A 14,362-nucleotide genomic window follows, 5' to 3' on the forward strand; every position below is an offset into this window, starting at 1 on the left:
AAAAGGAAAAGCAAATGAACTACTTGCTGAAGAAAGATGTCCATTTTGGTCTTGACTAACCCTGCCATCACAGAAGTTTCTACCTAAACACAGACATTTTAGAATAAAGGTCCTCCATTATTATTGCTGACACAAATGGATTATCTGGGTGAAAAAAATATACATATTTAAAAGAGAACCCTAACTTTTAATTGAACATTGGGAAACCCCACTGACTCACACATTCAGTTAGAATGTGTGACTCATACATTCAGTTAGATAAAATAGGAAAACCTTAACCTGGATATTTGGGTCACAAATTGCAGGTTGCCATAGAAACAATGCTCTTCATTGGGGGCTGGATTCTCAGGCTGGCCCACAGGAGCCCAAGTCACTGACAACTCACTTACAACCCAGCTGAAGAACTGGGTGCTCTAACAGTGGTATATATAGAAACTCTAGCAATGCGTGACACAGGATATAATAACATTTCTGTGAAATACGCATTTAAAGTCCAGTTTTAATCTGCAGGCAATTGACACTCCTGCTGTACCCCTGGCATTGGGCTGGAGGTTCCATCTCTAGCCGGTGGGAGCTATGCCTTAATCCCAATTACTGGCCTAATGCAAGCGTTCTAGCAGGCCTGAGAGGGAGAAGAGTAGAGTAAAAGGGCATCCAAAGAGTTCAAAAACAAGGCACCTCGAGGTGTGAGTGCCTGCAGTGTGCAGACACCCTGGGCTATGGTCAGCTGGCATGGCCTCTCTTCAACCTTTCTTTCCCTGTATACTTCTCTTCCTACTGTGATTTCCATCAAATTCTCCTCCACTCTATGCTTGCCCTAAAATAAGCATATTTCCATTTTGAGGGTTTACTGCAAAGAATAAAAAGAGTGATCATTGCTAAATGCCCACAGCACCACCCACTACTCTTCTCCGACATTCCTACTCATCACATCTGCAGATTTTTTCTCATTTCCACAGATGAAGAAGAGACAGAGGCAATTCCACGTGACGAATGATGTCTTTAGGTATATTATCATATACATTTCACAAGGAGACACGTGAATGGAGAAAACCAGTTAGCAGCAGCTTGTGTTGTTTATGCTTCTAGTTTCCTTCCTTTTAACCTTTGCTAAGTGCATCAGTCAGGATAAGTTAGTTTATATGCTGTTGTAAAAAACAATTCCAACATATTAGTGGCTACAACAAACTTTACTTCCAGTTTATTCTGCATGTTAACTGCAAGTCTACCCATCTTGAACGCTGCTGATCAATGTAACAAGAGGGAGAAGAGAAGGTGCTGGAAGATCTTCATGCCATCAATGAAATGCTCAGCTTAGAGTTATTTATAAATCATTGGCCAGAACTAGTTGCATGAACATTTCCACCCACAAAAGGGCCACCAATTGTACTCCCAACATGTGCCCAGAAGTGACATGTTTAACAAGCAACACTAGTGAGAATTATGCTAATAGAGATGTGGCCCTGGGCCAATGCCTGGAGGGGAAGTGAGTTCTTGGATGTGCGCATGTTTGCGGTGGTTGGGGGTGGAGGTCTGAAGATTCAGTGGAACCTGCATTTGTAAGGGGAATCCTACATAACTACAGCTCAGGCTTGGAAACACCAGGCAGATCATGGTGGTCATGAGAAAAGGAAGGAAAGAACAAAATCGGACTCGAGTAATTTCCATTGCTTTCTATGGCTGGTGGACTAATGGGCCCCTAAAGATGTCCATGTTCTCATCTCTGGAACCTGTTAATTTCTCACCTTACATGACAAAAGGGACTTTGCAAATGTGATTAAGGTAAGGAGGATCTTGAGATGGCAGAGTATCTTTCATTATCCAGGTGAGTCCAATCTAATCACAAGGGTCCTTAGAAGTGAAAGAGGGAGATGGGAGAGCCAGAGAGACATGTGACAATGGATGCAGAGGTCAAAGTGAAGCGGCCAAGAGCCAAGGAATTCAGGCAGCCTCTAAAAGCTGGAAAAGGCAAGGAAATGAATTGTCTCCCAGACCCTATAGAAAGCAGCTCCACTAACATGCTGAATTTAGCCCTATGAGACCCATTTTTGGACTTCTGACCCCCATAAGTGTAAGACAATAAATTTGTGTTGTTTAAAGTCATGGGAGTTTGTGATAATCTGTTACAGCAGCAGTTGGCCTTGTGACTGGAATTTACATGTTTTTAAGAAGTCAAACAGATGGCTTTTGATTTCCTTTCCTTTCCCCATTTCTGGCTGCTGGCACACACAAACGTAAATAGTAGAGGAATGCTAAGGAGAGGTGAGCCTGAGTGCCTGGCTTCCAGGACAGCCCTGCAGTCCAATGCTCTGCTCACTGTCAGACCTCAGTCCAGAAGTTTCACTCAGAAAACAAAGAATAGGGCTTAAATATCACTTATATGGATAATTGGCCTCCAAATAACAGACTCTACGTCTTTACACATGTCATAAACTTACAAATACTGCATAAAACATCCCTGAAGCTCCTATGATCTTAATCCCTTCCAACATAAAAATGTAGATCACCCTCCCTCCTTTCTGTTCCCAATTATTTGGGCTGTGGTTTCACAAGCTGTGGCATTTCCTAGCAAGAGCTGCCGAGGCGCTGATAAGACACACGGCTGCTTTTGTCTTAGGCTGGCTGGGCCATCGTTAGAACACAGTGTTAAGGCATCAGAGCGAGGGTTTTGTTCCAGTGCACACAGCTCAACTTTCCTTTGTTTGATGCCTTCCTGTAAACCTGTAGCCCCAGCCTTTCCATAAATGCATCTGATTGGTCAAAGTATGGATACATAGCCCTACTAGAATGTTATTTCTACTTTGGTGGGTTAATAGCATTGGGTTTAAATATATGAGTCAGAAAATTCTGTCAGTTATAAAAGTCTGTTCATTTTCTGACTGTGTGATACAAACAATCATGCTTATGAACAGTTCACATATTAAATGTCCAACTGTTCAAATTATTTAATCCAAATCCTGAGAATATAATTATTTCTACTCTGTCAGAAGAGAAATTGAGAAGTTAAAGAATATTTAAAACATGAGAGCTAGTCCTAATTTTTCCCACTCTATATTCGGTTGTGCTTTACCTTCCTTGGTAGGAAAATAAAAGGGTTAGTTTTCAAGAAAGATTAAGGATAAAATTTGTTTTAAAATTTCCTGATAAAATCACTTCTAGAAAAGATCATGATCTGTATACCAAAAATCTTATTAACAAAATCTGATTCATGGTCTTCTTTGGATGGTTTCCACAGATTGATGGTTCTGGAAAATTTTTGTAATAATTAAATTATTTCTAGGAGTAAATGTCCCATCAATCTCCTATTCCACCACCTCCTGCTGAATACAAAATAAACGAAGGTCCAAATAAGTGTGGTACTGTTTTGATGAGGTATCAAGGAAGTGATACGCAATCATCAAATTATTTTATAATTTATGTTAATTTTTGTTGTTTATCATAAAATTCAATTGTTAGTTCAACAAACAATTATCGAGCACTCACTAGGCCTCTGTTACTTTGACACTCCCCCTGGGTACAGTGATGAACACAGCAGACAGGGTCACTTTTGAAGCCTTCAGGCTGACAAGGAAAGTAGCACATGGCAAATGTCTACAAGTATGTGATGAATCCTAAGAAAGGCAAATATAGAAGCTCAGAACAGGGTGATCTAACCTAGTCTGGGCACCAGGAAGCTGTTAATGAGTAATGAACATGTAACCTAGGACTTAAGGAGGAAGCAAGAGTTGGACAAAACCTACTGATAGAGCAAATATTTTTTTAAAGTTGCCACATGAATGAAGAGGGGGGCTGCCATCGTAGACAGACAACACAGGAGCACCGTCCCAGCGTGAACATTCCCTTCCTTTGCTCACAGGAGTCTCTTGGCCACCTTGCTCTGTGGTCCTCTGCCAATACAGAGAAGGACCAAGGAGTGACAAATAAACTCAATCTCAAACAAGAAGCACCAATTGAATTGCCTGATAGCATCAAACTTGTTATAACAGTAATTAGGTGACCTGGGCTGCTGGGCCCTTCACCAACTCACAGACTCTTGGGGTTAGAAGAAGCTTAAAGTTTTTCACATTGCTCTTACTCCCTGCCTTTTACTCTTTTCCATTATTAATTATTTATTGATCACCATTATGTACCTGCCACTATTTGGGGTGCTGTGATATGGAGATGAGTAGTGTCTTCCGCCTGCACGGAGCTCACCATTTAGTGTGGGAGGAAGATGACATACAAGTAAACCGACAACTAGATCTAGATCTAGAGACAGACGTATGATCCCAGATAGTCATAAGTGCTCTGAAGAAAAAGCAGAATGAAGGGGCAGACAGGGACGCCTATTAAAAAGATGGGGGCTATTGTAGTTGGGGTGGTTAGGATAGGAAAGGCCTCTCTGAAGGGGTGAGGCTGGAACTAGAAAGGAGAATGAGGGAATAGAAGTGTCAATGCAATTCGAGGAATGACAGGGAGACTAGTGTCACTAGGCAGAACAGGTGAGATAAGAGAATGGTCAGAAATGAGGTCTCAGAGAAGACAGGGTCAGATCACACAGGGCCTCGGAAGCCCTGGAGAGGACTTTGGATTTTACTCTTCTGAATCTGGAAAGTTGTGAGCAAGGATAACTTGGGCATGATATCAGGTATTAAAAGAATCCCTCTGGTCACTATGTGGAGAATGGATTCGAGGCAGAGGTATACGTAGGAGCAAGGAGGAGTCCGCGGACTATCATAGTCATCTAAACAGGAGGTAATGGTGTCTTTGTACTGAGGTGGCGGGGAAGAAGTAATAAGAAATAGTAAAACTCTGGATATATTTTTAATAATTTTTACAATGCCCAGAAGTGGGGTCTGAGGGAAAGACAGACATCAGAGATGACTCACATTTTCAACCTGAGCCACCAATGGCTGGGGGCACCATTTCCGAGCAAGAAATTGAGTCACTGCTCAAGAGAGGATGCATTGGAAGGAGGAAATCCTGGTAGTTTTACTGCTATTTTTTCTTTAGAGAGCACTTGGGATATGGAAAAGAATAAACACGACAGAATTAAACAAAGAAAAAACAATTAAAATATTATCCTTTTCTTGAATGCTCTTATTCCTTCAAGACTCACCTCGAACCCCAAAGCTCTGAGTTATCTGGGGGTAAGGTAAGCATAGGCATATCCTGGCGGAACTTAGAGAAATCAGAGGGACCTCTTACAACCCAGCTCTGTATTGTTTAGCCTTATTAGGTGACCTCAGAGTTAAAAACATTCCCCCAGAACTCCTTGTAGAGGCTCGGGCCAGGGAATATTCAGTGAGGATGTTCCCGCAGCAGGAATATGGTACTCTGCTAGCAATCTTGGAAAATTAGAGTTTTGCTGCAATCTGAAGCTTGAGCATACATAGAAAAAGCATGACTGTGTGTGCTCCACTAGAATGCCAGTAACACAAGAGCAAATGTGATGGTTACTTTTATATGCCAGCTTGACTTGGTTATGAGGTGCCCAGGTACTTAGTCAAACATTATTCTGGGTGTTTGGGGATGGGATTAAAATTTAAACTGGTGAAGTGGATAACACAGACTGCCTTCCATAATGTGGGTGGGCCTCATCTAAGCAGTTGAAGGCCTGAGTAGAACAAAATGCTGACCCTTTCTAGACTAAGAGAGAATTCTCCTGCCTGATGGCCTTTGCACTGGGACATTGGTTCTTAATTTTATAGCAGCCTGCCAGCCTTTGGACTCAAACTAGGATGTTAGCTCTTCCTGGTTCTACAGCAGCTTCTAGCCTTTCAACTCCAACTGGGACACTGGTTCTGCAGATTCTGGATTTGCCAGCCTCCATAATTACATACGCCGATTTTTTATAATAAATCTCTCTCTGTATGTACATGTATATGTACATGTACATGTATATGTATATGTATATGTATATGTATATGTATATGTATATGTATATGTATGTATACATATGCTCATACTGTATATATACCCTCTTGGTTTTGTTTCTCTGGAGAGCACTAATATGCTGGGGGGGGTCTCTCCTGTCAGGGGCCCTGTTACCCCAAGGATTCCCTGGTGCTGCCTGTGTGCTGGCACACAGTAGTGCTCATAAGTATTTATTGAGCACATATCCTTAGTGCCACTAAATTAACATAAAGGTAATCTTCTTTACCACAAATTGATTCTCTCAAGACTACTAAATTACTTATATCAGAAAAGATGTAAAAGACTTGATTGGAAGCTGTCGGCTAAAACAACAAGAAGAAACTGAACATATAGAGGGAAGAGGCTCCATTTCATTGTGGTGACCACAGAAACAAATGCCAGTCGAAAGCAATAGAGAACACAAGACTAAACGAGGCTTCAAGAAAGATGAGTGCCTTTTTCTGTTTTTGAATACACACCAACTGAGACTGGAAACCATGCCGAGCAGATGAGCAGCAAGAAAAGGTGAGGGATAATTGAGTCACAGAGCAGTTTATTCATTTCCTATAGTTGCCATAACAAACTATCACAAACACAGGGGCTTCAAACAATAGGAATTTACTCCTCAGAGTTCTGGAAGTCAGAAGTTCAGCATCTGTTCCATTGGGCTAATATCAATGTGTCAGAAGGGCCACACTCCTTCTGGAAGCTGTAGGACACAATACGTTCTCTGATGTGCCTGTTTCTGCCAGCTGCCAGCACCTCCTTGCATGTGGCCACAAATCTCTGCCTCCATTCTCCTATCAACTTCTCCTCTTGTGTGTGTATAATCTCACTCTGCCTTTGTCTTACAAGGGCACTTGGGATTGGATTTGGGGCCCATCTGAATAACCTGAGATAATCTTCCCTTGTGAAGATCCTCAACTTAATACATCTGCAAAAACCCTTTGTCCTTGTAACATTTTCAGGTTTCAGGGATTAGGACCTGATGCTGTTGGGTGGATATTATTCAGCCTATCACAGTTGAAAGGAACATTTGAGTTTCTGACTAGGGCACAGGATTCATTGTGCTCCACATGGAGAAGTGAGGCACAGAGAAAGTGTCCTGCCTAAAACAGCACAGAAGATGAGGCAGAGACTTAGGTCTAGACCATGTCTCTAACTTTTTCAAGCCCGGCCTGGTCTCTGGTCTCTATTCCAGGTGCCCTTCATCTTTTGCTCAGAGAATTGCAACAGACAGCCTGGCACAACTTTTCAAGATAAATGATTGCATGTCATAAGGCATGATTGGAAATGACAGGGGAAGCTGGAGGTGAGCCAAGAGTGGCCTCAGACCCTGTCCTATTAGGAAATCTCAGTGCCACTGCATGTGGTTGGGGGGTGCCACTTTTCCCAGAATAGGATGAATTACAAGGCCTCTTTTCTGCCAGAAATAGATCATTGGACAGTTCCCCAAATAAATGGCCCTTTGTGCACTGGGTTAGCTCCTAAACTGCTCTCAGGTAAACGCCTGGGTCATGCGCTAAGCAAATGCCTCTTGCTCCACTGCAGTCCTGGCTGGGCCACAGCAACAGGCACAGGGCATACAACCAGTGTCCCATAGCCCAAACTTGTGTTCCTCCAATCATGCCCATTACTCCAAAATTGGAATTTTGGGAACAAAGAAACAGAAGCAAAATCACAAAAGCATGGGATCACAGCTAAAAGGTGTAGATAAATGCCTAGGAAAGCACAATCTGAGTCTTAATTTACTCATCTCTGCAATGGGGATGAAAACTACACTATCTCATAGAATGACCATGAGACTCAAATGAAATAATACATACATAGGACTTTTGCAACTTGGAACCACAATAACACAACTTGGATACTACTGTTTCTTGACTGGCCACCACCTCTTCTTACCCTTCCTCCTCCTCCTCGTCCCCTCCTCCTCCTCATAATTGTAGTAATAATACCAAATGCCTATGGTGCAGTTACTCTGTTAAACACTATTCTAGTAGCTTTACATAGATTATCTCATTTTCAACAGTTTTCTGAAGGTACTATTATTATCTATTATTAACAGCTATAAAACAGCTAAAGGCCTTATACCTAATAACCCGCAGTTCTGGGATACAAATATAGGCAGAAGTCGTGCTCTGAACCACATCCCTGAACTGCCACCCAGAGATTCTTTACACAAACCTATGTACTCCTCAAGGCCACTTCTTACATAGGGAACAGAACTCATGAGCAAATGAGAGGCTGAGGGTCAGGAAAACGTCTTCATCTCTGAGGGCTCAAATGCAAGCAGTGGGAACATTGTCATAGCATCACTATGCACAAGGGTGTAATGGTTCACTTGGTGGAGAATGACAGGGAAATGATGGGTCTCTGAAAGCAGCCATCAAACAGATTCATAGACTGTTTGTATGTGTACCATGGACTGAACCAGCTATACTACTGGAAACTAGTAGACAAGGATAAATAAGATAATTTCTTTGCTAGAGGGACAAACATAGGTTCTTTGCAAGCCCGTAAGAGGGGCATTTAACTCATCTGGCGACCTTGAACAAAAAACAAAAAATCAAGATGGTTAGTAGGAAGGGAATTCAAGGCACAGGGAACAGCATAGGCAAAGATGGAGACCGAAGAACCAGGAGCTCTATGTGGCTGTGTGTGAAACCTGCAGCAAGGAGTTGCTGCAGGGCTATACACGCCATTTCATGCTTGGTGTTAGTCTCTTTCTTTATTTTTACCTTTCACCACAAAGCAGCAGAGGTGAGATACAAGTGATGATATTCCCAATAGTAAAACCCTCCATTTGTAGAACTAATATTATAAACACTTCATTTGTGCCTACACTACATCTCTGCTTATTTCTGATAAAAGCAGCTCTCTTTTGTCTTTTGAGAGCTGCTTTTTCTCACCTGGTGGGGTTTTTAACAGTTAAAAGCAATTTCCCTGTAGTACTTTTTACTTCTAGAGTACTATATAATTTTCTTGCTTATTATGTTTATCTTTGGATTCACTCCCACCCCTTCCCATAATGTAAGTAAGCTCCATGAAAGCAGGGATTCCTTGAGGTTCTCAAGCACCTCGCTAGCGCCTTACTCAATGTAGGAACTAAAAAGATACTTGTTAAATTAATCCTGGGTATGTGAGCCAGACCAGAATATCTACATTTCTTTGCTGAGATCATTATGGCCACTAAGAAGAAAGTTTTCTTTTTTTCTTCAACTATGTCCCAAGGGAAAATACAATGCCAGACTTGCTGTTAGTGGCTGTCTTTACCACCCTATGGAGGGAATTTCCTAGAGAATTAAGCCAACAGAGAGACCAGAGCTGGGAAAGAGTAAAGTGGGGTGAGAGGAGAAAGGCAGAGAAAAAAAGAGAGAGAGAAAGAACATTATTTGGTTTCTCGAATACAGCCTGGCCTGAAGTCAGATACCCCTGCACTCTTGGTTATGTAAGTCAATATGAGGCAGGGATGGGGATAAGCTAGTTGAGCTCATTTGAATCACTTGCACCAAGAGAATCTTGACTTAAACATCCTAGTTTATGAGGGATTCTCAGTTAAGTCACAGTACTCCATCTCTCTCCACATTTCACAAAAGCCTATCATGGTGTAAGTGGGTAAGAATGATGTGAACCTATAGTAATTGGTTCTCAAAAAGTTAAACATCGGTAAATGTATTTTAGTTAGAATTTCTTACAAATTATTTGAAGTACACCTTAATCTGACGCATATTTATGTATGCTTGATGCATCAGGGCAACCTCCTTATAAAATTAGACCAGAGGTCATAAACTCAGATGCTCTTGTCAGGATAACATAATTGTGTGAAGAGAACTGCTCTAAGGGATGACTAAGAAAAGGTAGACTGAAGCTGGGTGTGGTGGCCTATGCCTGTAATCCCAGCACTTTGGGAGGCTGAGGCAGGCAGATCACTTGAGGTCAGGAGTTCGAGGCCAGCCTGGCCAAGATGGTGAAACCCTGTCTCTACTAAAAATTCAAAAAAAGAAAAAAAAAATTAGCCAGGCATGGTGGTATGCACCTGTAGTTCCAGCTATTGGGGAGGCTGAGGCAGAAGAATCACTTGAACCCGGGAGGAGGAAGTTATAGTGAGCTGAGACCATGCCACTGCACTCCAGCCTGGGTGACAAGAGCAAGACTCCATTTCAAAAAAGAAAAAAAAAAATAGGAAAGATAGACGGTAGTGGACTGGACAATTTTTTTCCCTAAAATGGGCAATTCCAATCCATTCTTGCTATGCTAGAATACAAGCTAAGTATTGCTACTTCTTTTATTTTTAAGTTAGATACAAGTGAAAATCCAGAAGGTCTATGAAATCTCCCAATTTAAAATTGGCTAATTTTTTCCATACTATGAGAGCCAAACAAATTACGTATATTTGGGTCATAGTTGGCTTACAAGTTGCTACTTTCAAATTTAACTTTTTTTTTTTTGAGACGGAGTCTCGCTCTGTGGCCCAGGCTGGAGTGCAGTGGCACGATCTTGGCTCACTGCAAGCTCTGCCTTCTGGGTTCATGCCATTCTCCTGCCTCAGCCTCCTGAGTAGCTGGGAAAATAGGCACCCGCCACCACGCCCGGATAATGTTTTTGTATTTTTTAGTAGAGATGAGGTTTCATCGTGTTAGCCAGGATGGTCTCGATCTCCTGACCTCGTGAGCCGCCCGCCTCAGCCTCCCAAAGTGCTAGGATTACAGGTGTGAGCCACTACACCCTGCCCAAATTTAACTTTTAACCTTCCTTCTTCCATGTCCCTCCAACTTTCAGTGCAAAGGAATTCAGGCAGCCTTGTTTGCAGGGTTTCGGCTGACTTTAGGAATGGACTCCAAGTTCTGTGATTCCATTCTGTGTAGCTTATTCTAAATCAATAGCCAACCAAGACCAAGTCTGAGCTAGTCCTTCATTTTTCATAACCTAGAGATGCATTGCAAATCCAGCTTCTTAAGTAACCCCCAGCCCAACGTCTGATTTCCTGAAGGTGACTACGAATCACCCAATACCAGAGCTAGCAAGGACTGAAAGGTCAGCCAACCCATTGCCTCATTTCCTGGCAAGAATACACACAAAACCTTCCAAGACCAATAAGTCTCCTCGCACTTCTACCTGAGAGCACAGCCTATCGTCAAGCCCGGTCACTCACTTGGTTACATTTAGATGATTAGCAGTTAATTGAAGGCCCCTTCTCTGGGCCAAGGAAGAGAAGGGTTAATGGAAATTTGCACTGCAGTTACTGTAATTTACCACACTGATGGGAACTGTATATTGATTTTTTTTACCTGTCTTGGGTAAAAATACTATTTTAGACAATCTATTATTTTGGCTGAATATATTCAGGTGCTGATGTTAACAGGAGAAAATTGGAATAACATTAATTCCCACCTGAAATATAAATTCAGAAAGAAATATATTACAGTGCTTTTCAAACAGAAAATGTGACCCTGCATTGTTTTTAGCTCTCCAAGAAGGAATACACAGCTCACACACAGGAAGTTAAAGGTTAAATATTCTACAGTGTTTGTTAGTACATGTAATTACCAAATCCCATCCAAAAAATTAATTTTTAAAAACCCTAAAAGGTTTTGTTTGGGAATTTTGTCTTAGTCCCTGGGACGACTCAGTAATTACTTGCCTTGTACCTCAGAGCAGATTTTTCAAGCCAAGAAGTCTAGTACCAACATAACGGAGACTATAATGGAATATTTATGATAAAATAAACAACTTTCAAGGTCTTTTCTGTTTTTGATAGGTAGACCAAACCTCTTGGTACTTTTATTTGTCAACATTTGTATGCACTGGTTTGGGATTCTCTGTTTATTAAGTGTCACTAGGTGGTGAGAAACCCACTGGGCATTAGACATCTTTTTAAATTAATTGCCAAGAAGCATGTAAATGTCTATTAACAAGCATCTTCTTGCCCCTCAATATTTTACTTTGTGGTCATAACAATTAAACACATAAGCACAGTGTTCACATGCCAAAGAGAACAGGCACTGGGCACGCTGGTTCCTACATGTGAATCAATTTGAGCCAGTTCCCAAAGCCAAAGTACTGTTCAAAAATTTTTAAGTCTACTTTGACATTCTTTCTCTAATACTGAGGGATCTGTATTTCCTTAAACTTTTAAATGATAAATGTTATCAGTATCAGGGACTTCTTAGGTAGAAAAATTAACAAGTATTGTCACAGCTTCAGATATATTCAACAGAAGAGACAGTAACAGTACTTTTGCCTTCATGGAGCTTAAAAATTACCCAGAAATGTAAGACCAGCAGGTATTAAATAGCTACAAAAACAATAATGTGATAAAACTCTCTAGCCATGACCATGAAGATCATGAGATACATTAGGAAAGTTCTGGTTAAAAAAAAAAAAAAAAAAAAAAAAGAGGTCTTGGGTTTGGAGTTGAAAGCCCAGGGCTGGATTAGCCAGTCATTAGCTACACGGTCATTGCTGTGATAATTTACCCATCTAGGATTGCGTTTCTTCGCTGGCAAAATGGGAATAATATGACACCCTCTATCCCCATGTTGTGCTGAGTAACTACTCACAGCGGTAAGCACAATTAAAAGTACTGTTGGCTGGGCGCAGTGGCTCACGCCTGTAATCCCAGCACTTTGGGAGGCTGAGGCAGGCGGATCACAAGGTCAGGAGATCAAGACCATCCTGGCCCACATAGTGAAACCCCATTTCTACTAAAATACACACAAAATTTAGCCGGGCCTGGTGGTGCGCACCTGTAGTTGCAGCTACTCGGGAGGCTGAGGCAGGAGAATCACTTAACTCGGGAGGCAGAGGTTGCAGTGAGCAGAGATCACGCCACTGCACTCCAGCCTGGTGCAGAGTGAGACTCCGTCTCAAAACAAACAACCAAAAACAAAAAACGAAAAACAAAAACCTGTCACTGTCTTCAGGAAGCAGACCTAAAGAAAGGTAAGAGGTCACCCAAGACCCTATGGGGAGCTGTGTAGCTTACACCAAAACTATGATGGGAGCACCTGAAAGGATGGGATCCTGATGATGACCCTGGGAAATCTTTCTAATGATAGAGGGGTAAAAAGAAAATGGCAACTCTATTTATTACATGTCAAATTTCAAAAGTCATCAACATGATATGCAAATAGACAAACTTTTCTGCTTCACTTTATCTAGAACAGGGGATTACTGACATTTGGGGCTAGGTGATTCTTTGTGATAGCAGCTACCTTATGCACTGCAGGATGCTGTGTGGCATCCTTGGCCTCTACCTACTAGATGACAATAATACTCCCCACCCCTACTTGTGTTAATCAAAAATGTCTCAGATTTTTGGCAAAGGTTTGCTGGAGGATGAAACTGCCCCTGGCTGAGAACCATTGGTTTAGGAGTTTGCTTTCAACCAAGTGATTCACCAAATGTTAACTCAAGGGCCAGAATAATCCTCAGTGTTAGGGGTTTATAGGACTCAGGTTGCTGAGGAGGGAAAACAACAAAAAACTTACTTTTGGCAAAAATCACCTACTATATGTCAGACTCTTTTCTACCCACTGTCCCAATTTAATCCACAGCAACACCCTGGGATGTATTCTTACCTCCATGTCAAAGATGAGGAAATAGAAGTTCATGGAGACAAAGTAAAAACACACACAAGTAGCAGAGCAAGGATTTCTTTTTTTCTTTTCGAGAGAAGGTCTTGCTCTGTCATGTGGGCTGGTGTACAGTGGTGTGATCATGGCTCACCGTGGCAATCTTCCTACCTCAGCCTTCAGAGCATCTGGAACTACAGGTGCACACCACCGTGGCCGGCTAGGTGTTTGTTTTATATGTATGTGTGTATATACACATATATATTATTTTTTAGTAGAGATAGGGTCTCCTTATGCTGCCCGGACTGATCTCAATCTCCTGAGCTCGCTCTCCTGGCCCATCCTCTGGCCTTGGCCTCCCAGAGTGCTGGGATTACAGGTGTGAGCCACCATGTCCAGCTCAGAACAGGGATTTTGACTCAGTTCTACAAGCAAAAATACCCATGCATTTTTTTCTTTTCTTTTTTTTTTGAGACAGATTTTTGCTCTTGTTGCCCAGGCTGGAGTGCAGTGGTGCAATCTCGGCTCACTGCAACCTCTGCCTCCTGAGTTCAAGTGATTCTCCTGCCTCAGCCTCCCAAGTAGTTGAGATTACAAGCACCCATTACCACGCCCAGCTAATTTTTTTGTATTTTTAGTACAGACGGGGTTTCACCACGTTGGCCAGGCTGTTCTTGAACTCCTCACCTCAGGTGATCCACCTGTCTTGGCTTCCCAAAGTGCTGGGATTACAGGCATGCGCCACCATGCCTGGCCCCATGCATTTGATCTTAAAGGGTCACAAAGCCCATAACTGTAGCACTTCAAGTGAAGTTTAAATTCAGGGGCTTCATCAATAAAAGAGTAATAAAAGTTGGCTAAATTTCCCGTATTTGATAAGTGACAAAAAT

At 41.9% G+C, this 14,362-nt stretch overlaps 1 protein-coding gene across 6 annotated transcripts in view; it reads right to left on the reverse strand.

The window, feature by feature from the left end:
- The window catches only part of SAMD12 (sterile alpha motif domain containing 12), a 460,705-nt gene that overhangs the window by 216,657 nt on the left and 229,686 nt on the right, over window positions 1-14,362 (reverse strand). The gene's annotated exons all lie outside the window — the stretch shown is intronic.

Source organism: Hylobates moloch, unplaced genomic scaffold (assembly GCF_009828535.3).
Source record: "Hylobates moloch isolate HMO894 unplaced genomic scaffold, HMol_V3 SCAFFOLD_9, whole genome shotgun sequence".
Lineage (NCBI taxonomy): Eukaryota > Metazoa > Chordata > Mammalia > Primates > Hylobatidae > Hylobates > Hylobates moloch.